This window comes from Leptinotarsa decemlineata, unplaced genomic scaffold (assembly GCF_025532065.1).
Source record: "Leptinotarsa decemlineata unplaced genomic scaffold, Ldec_3_MD MMD2_tig00026299_RagTag_RagTag, whole genome shotgun sequence".
Taxonomy (NCBI): Eukaryota; Metazoa; Arthropoda; class Insecta; order Coleoptera; family Chrysomelidae; genus Leptinotarsa; species Leptinotarsa decemlineata.
This window is the reverse complement of record NW_027412676.1, coordinates 1,130,794-1,136,864: the sequence shown is the minus strand read 5'-3', so window position 1 is coordinate 1,136,864 and position 6,071 is coordinate 1,130,794. Positions and strand designations below refer to the sequence as shown.

General features: G+C 34.3%; 1 protein-coding gene across 11 annotated transcripts in view; it reads right to left on the bottom strand.

Moving 5' to 3' along the window:
• LOC111508188 (hyperpolarization activated cyclic nucleotide gated potassium channel Ih) overlaps nucleotides 1–6,071 on the bottom strand; it is a 298,974-nt gene that overhangs the window by 147,900 nt on the left and 145,003 nt on the right. The window lies entirely within an intron of this gene.

Genomic DNA, 6,071 nt, shown 5'->3' with positions numbered 1-6,071 from the left:
TTGCACCCGTATATTACGCACTAGTTTTAAGAAATTTTAGATAGACGTAGAAAGAGATATTTTCAAGAGGTAATGAATTATTTCAATGCATTACACATATCCAATACTTGAATCTATCAGGTGCACTTTTAATTCATTCCAGACGATTCGTCAGAAAACTTTTTGGCACTTGGATAGTTTCTGTATGAATATTTATTGTATCTGGTTCTGCATTCTTCAACGAATCATTTACTGTTTCCATTTCATTGGAGTTCCTGGTTTTACGCTCAGTTTTACCCAGTCAGAATCTGTATTTTGTACATTAATGTGAAAAATGATGATTGTTCAACGTGAAGTCATTATCACTACAGTATCTAATTTGGTTGAAATGTTTCTTGAAAATGAAATCGGTTTTGCATTCCGCCACCAAACAAATGTTTCCACTTGAACATTTCTAGATTACGGCTTTGCACCAGAAGGTTTGTGGTCTTTGTAACTTCTAGCACAGGAATAACAATTCCTACGTTAGAAATTGTGTGCAATTTTGCATTACGGTTCCATTTGAAAACTTTTGTTTGATTCTTGCGCCGTCACCATATTGTTTTTGACTTCTATATGGCTCTCAACAGTATGCCTGTCTTGTTGTTTTGGGATGATTTGAATGAGTTCTCAAAGGTTTTCCAAAAATATTTTTGCAGATGTTTCACCGGATGAATAATGGGGCGTGTTTCGATTAGTTAGCAGAAATTTTCATAACAAATCGATATTTGTCAGCCGACTATCAGAATTTTTTTGAAGTAAAATTTCCTTTACCGTTCATAAATAGTTGAAACTCTCCTGAAACCACCTGAGGGCCATTATTGGATACTAACATTGATGACAAACCAAATCGACTAAACAGTTCCCTTAACTTTTCGATAGTGGTTGCTGTAATAATTGAATTCATGGGAAATATCTCCAACTACTTCGAAAACGCATTCGCTATTACTGAAAACATTTTTGTTTTGATGGACCAATGAAATATATGTAGTTGCGTTGCCATACTTCGCTCGGAATTGGCCATGCTTTTAATGGTGTTTTTTTGGGGTAGCACTATATTTCTGATACTTCAAATATTTTCTAACGACTTCCTTCATTTCGTGATTCGAAGTGAGCCATCAAACGTATGATCTCGCGAGGGATTCAATTTTAACAATTCCTAGATGCCTGTCGTGTAATTCATCCAAAATAATTACACTACACATCTACGTCTAGAGTGTGGTTTCAATGTCTCATTAGAATGTACTGGCTATCCTTTTCGTACATAACCCAACATTTTGCTCAGTAGAGGATGAGCACGTGTTTCACATTTTATTTCACTGATAGCAATCGGTAGTTTCGTAAAACTCAATAAATGATTCAAATTGATATGAGAACCCTCAAATTCTTGAAGATCATTGAAAAATTGAAAATCGAATATGTATCTTTGTTTTCAATCGGTAAATGTGGCAAAAACACCAGATATGTTCTCGAATATATTAACAAATTTGATTGTAAAATCAAAACCGCTCAAAAAATAAGCGTTCCTCTATGGTCAATTTGATTCCATTAATGGAATACAATTTTTGTGTCCAAAACTAATCATTAGTATCAGTCATTAGTTATTAGTTTTATCAGTCTCTGTCAATTTCAAATCAAATACAGATTAGTTCACCCACCCTACAAGCGTAAATTGAGAGTACTAAAAAAATTTATTGATTATTAAATGATTTGTTTTGGAAAAAAAATTATTTCTCAGGATAGATTAGTTTTTCAAAAACGTTCTGTGGCTTTCTCTATCATTATTCAGAAAATGTAAAAAAATTACGAAAGAAGACATAATCACTAGTTTTCTATTCAGTTCGTACTCCTTATATTCGATATGGGATTGAAAGAGATATCACTCATAGCAACTCTACACAATCTGATAAATGAAAGAGTAACGATATACAATTTCACTTATAACTTACACTATTATCCTTGATGGCGTACTTTAAAGTTTCGGAATAAGGCACTAGAGTGATTGCCCCTTCAGCAATTTTTTGGATAACATTACAAGACGAAGTGCTCATTTAATTCATAACATTACGACTTTTTGTCACCGGAAGAGCAAATTTACTAATGTCACGATGACAGTACGTTAACACATTCATACTCTTAATTGAGTTTGTATGTATGTATAGCTGACGCATCAGTCAATCTAATAATAACACTGATGATCTTCAAACAAGACTCAACCTCTGACGGAAGCAAGAAACTCTTTGGAAGGTTAGAAATAGATGATCATTTCAATCTAGCAGACCACTATTATAATATTCATGCAGTCATTGTTCATTGTGGTTCTAGCGTTGAATTTGGTCATTATTACGCCTTGGACGAAACGGACTGGTTTAAGTTTGACGATAGTCGTGTCACGAAGTGTTCTGGCGATGTATTGAATCTATTGGAGCCTCTGGAGACACCCTACATTTTGTTTTATAAGAGAGAGGACATTGGTATATCAAGCTCTTCAGATGATGTGGTGCTGCAAGTTTTTCCGGGTTTTTCTGCAGCTGAGAAAGCAAATGCGCCACTGGAATCAATGAAGCCATTCCGGGGCGCCAATTAATTTTTATTGTTGTTGTTTTTATTTTTATCGTTGTTTTAATAAAATTTTCAGTTTGTACTTCAAAAATTCATTATAGAATTGATACAACTTTCATTCATAGGAACTCTACAAAGTAAATTTTAAGAAAAAGAAATTTCTCATTCAGTTCCTGTATTGCAGTTAATTTTTTGTTATTCATGATTTCACAAAATTTAATAGTCTTCTCCAAAATATCTGCAATAAATAGTAACAATGAAAACAATTTCTCAGAAATTGATCCAATATATGAATCCAATATATTGCTTTGCGCTGACGACAGCACACTTGTCATTCCATTTGGATTCCGGGACATCTGCTGCAGATGCACATCTTCACCGGCATCAGGAGGTTGCATATTTTAATGAGGATCTATAGTCTATTTCAAAAGAGTGTAGAGTAATAAAATCTCATTAAGTATTCAAAAGCGCTACAGGGTGATCCGTCAATAAATTCTGTCACTTCCCTAGTCCGCATTGCAAAATTATGTCGTTTCATAAAGAGCAGGTAGGTATCACCCTGTTTTAAGGGATTTGTCCATTGTTATCGACGGATAAATACTGAGCCAGAGGCGCGCTAGTGGGATAATTGCCAAAAGAATATGCATTCATAAAAATTATATTAAAGGAAATAAAAATTTAATACAGCAGAACAATGTTATTAAAAAAATATAAAATGTAACAATAAAATATATACGAACCGAAATCGGGAAATACTCACAAACACACACGAACGAACTTTACGTATTGAAACACTTGTGGGGACTTTAAATCAATTTATTCACAAAAACGACAAGAACTTTACTGGATACGTTATTACAATTTGACACTTGAACAATACTAAAACTGTGAACTTCCCTTAACGTTTAACAACACTCTATTTATACCCTAATTGAATGTTCTAGAGATTACTAGGTACAATTTTCGAGAACCTTCCGAGAAAATAATTATTCAGACTACCCTTAATTCTAAACCCTAACCTAAGCAAAAGTGTCACTGTCACTGATACACTGGGCTCTGTCCAGATTGCTTATCCCGCTACAGTATATTTACAATTCAATTAAATTATTCTACATCAGTATAGTCTTCATCCGAAGAACTGTCATCATCCCCTGGTGTTATAATTATAGGGTCAACCACCTGATCGACCAAGTTGTCCAGTTCCCACATTTTATCTTCCTCTTTTAAAACATGCTGGATTGCTTTTTGCCAGTTTTCTGATGTGATTTCCATAATGGCTTGATCAAACAATACCTTGACATCTTTCATTTTAAATGTGGTATTGTGCCTTGCAACATATCCTTTAACTTGTGCCCATATAAGTTCTATAGGATTTAATTCGCAATGATATGGCGGTAGGCGCAGCACAGTTACTTTATACTTTTCTGCTACATCTTCTACGGCATATTTCATGAAGCGAGATTTATGTTGTTTTACTATGGCTAGTAGTTCCTTCTTTACTGAATTCGTCTCAAACTGAATACCTTTATTTGACAGCCAGTTAATAATTTCTTGCTTTCTCCAAGCTGAAGTTGGTACCTTCTCTAAGCGCCTTGAATGGTAGCTTGCATTATCCATAACCACGACCGAATCAGCTGAAAGAAATTTTAACATTTCCCCGAAGTAGTCTTCGAAGACATCCGAATTCATGTCCTCATGATAATCTCCCGTCCGGCACGACTCAAAGCTTAACAAACCTTCTTTTAAAAATCCGTCTTCGCTTCCAATGTGAGCAATTATAAGCCTCTTCCCTTTTCCCGAAGGCACTTTAATACCCGTCGAAAGGCCTTCTATGAAAGCTTGGCGAGAACTTGTTATATTTTTATCTTGCCACATTTTTTTGACTATATAACCTTCGTTTATCCACGTCTCATCAAGATAAAAAATTTTCTTTTGCTCTCTGCGGTACTGCTTTATAGTTGTCAAATATTTTCGTCTCCAGCAAACAATTTCATCACTTTCCAGTAATAGTGCCTTTCGATTGTGCTTTTCCCAGGCAAAATTCATACTTTTTAAAGTTTTCTGGATATCAAAGGAATATCGTTATCTTGGCTTATCTCGATAAATATTTTTTCAAGAGTGGGTATTTCCTTTTTAAAATAAAATGAATGAACTTTTCTTCGAATGTCACATTTGGTGTCTTCATCTAAGATTTTTATTGGTCTTCCTGATTTTCTCTTGCATGGACTTACCTGGCCTGATATCTTTCTTTCTCGCAATAATTTAAAAATCGTGGACTGTCCAATTCCAGTCATTCGGGCACATCGCTCAACACTTTCTTGCACAGACAAACTAGGGTGATCGTGTTTTATGCAATCATATACATTTAAAATTATAACTTTTTCGCAAACAGATAGCGGAGAATTTTTTACACTTCTTTTCTTTGGAGTGAATGTCCCCATTTTATAACTTTTTCACTATTTCTATATCACAATATCACTGTACGTTTAATTGGTGTAGTAACAATTACTATTATAACTCGAATGTTTAAGACACCATTACAATATATTTAAACCCTTTTTCTTAATTACCTGGGTTTAATAGGTATTGCATGATTGGTGGGCAGGGTCAAAAAGGGATTATTATAATGACATGGCACCTCGGAACTAAGTGTTAACCCTTTTTTGAGAAATCATGCTCAAGTATATGAACCCAAATTGCATATTAAATAAGTTTACAAGAACCACTAAAATTAATCTTAATCTTTTTTTAAGAAATTTTACTTACCTAAATACATGTAGGTACTTAGTTTTAGACCAAATTACTTCCCAAAAATGGCCTTTTATTATTATCTATGTCTGTAATTTTTAATTTACTTTAATTATTAAGTTTAATGATCCTAAGATTTGCCTACGCCCATGGACGACAACGAAATTCAGGCAAATTTTATGACACTTCATGATTTATTACTCTACACTCTTTTGAAATAGACTATAGAAGTGATTTCGAATTGGAGTGAAACTGACCAGGTTCAATTCGATTCCACAAAAACCAAGGTATCGGTCTTCTTCAAAAAGATAAATGTCTCCGAATCGGATATAATAATGTCAGGACAGACAATTCCGCTTTCTGCTTCGGTAAGTTTGTTGGGGTTGAAATGGACATCAATATGTCTTGGCAAAATAATGTCGATGAAATAGCAAGGGCTGCCTCTCAAAAGCTTAGACCACTGTTCCGAACCACAAAACTGTTCACACCTCAGAAATGAGCAACGGACTGTGGCTGCTCATCGTTTTGAGGTTCAACTCAGTACAACTAGAACTTCACTGTTTAAGAACTCTTCCATTTGGAAAACTGCATTTATGTAAAATAAACTTCCTGAGAACGTTTTTCCAAATGAATTTATTCTCAAGCGATTCAAATCCAACGTGAATTGCTATTTTTACAAAGGCAGTGCTCTTAGAGCGCCTTAAAGATTTTTCTGTAATACTTGTGTTTTCTGTTTAAAAAAA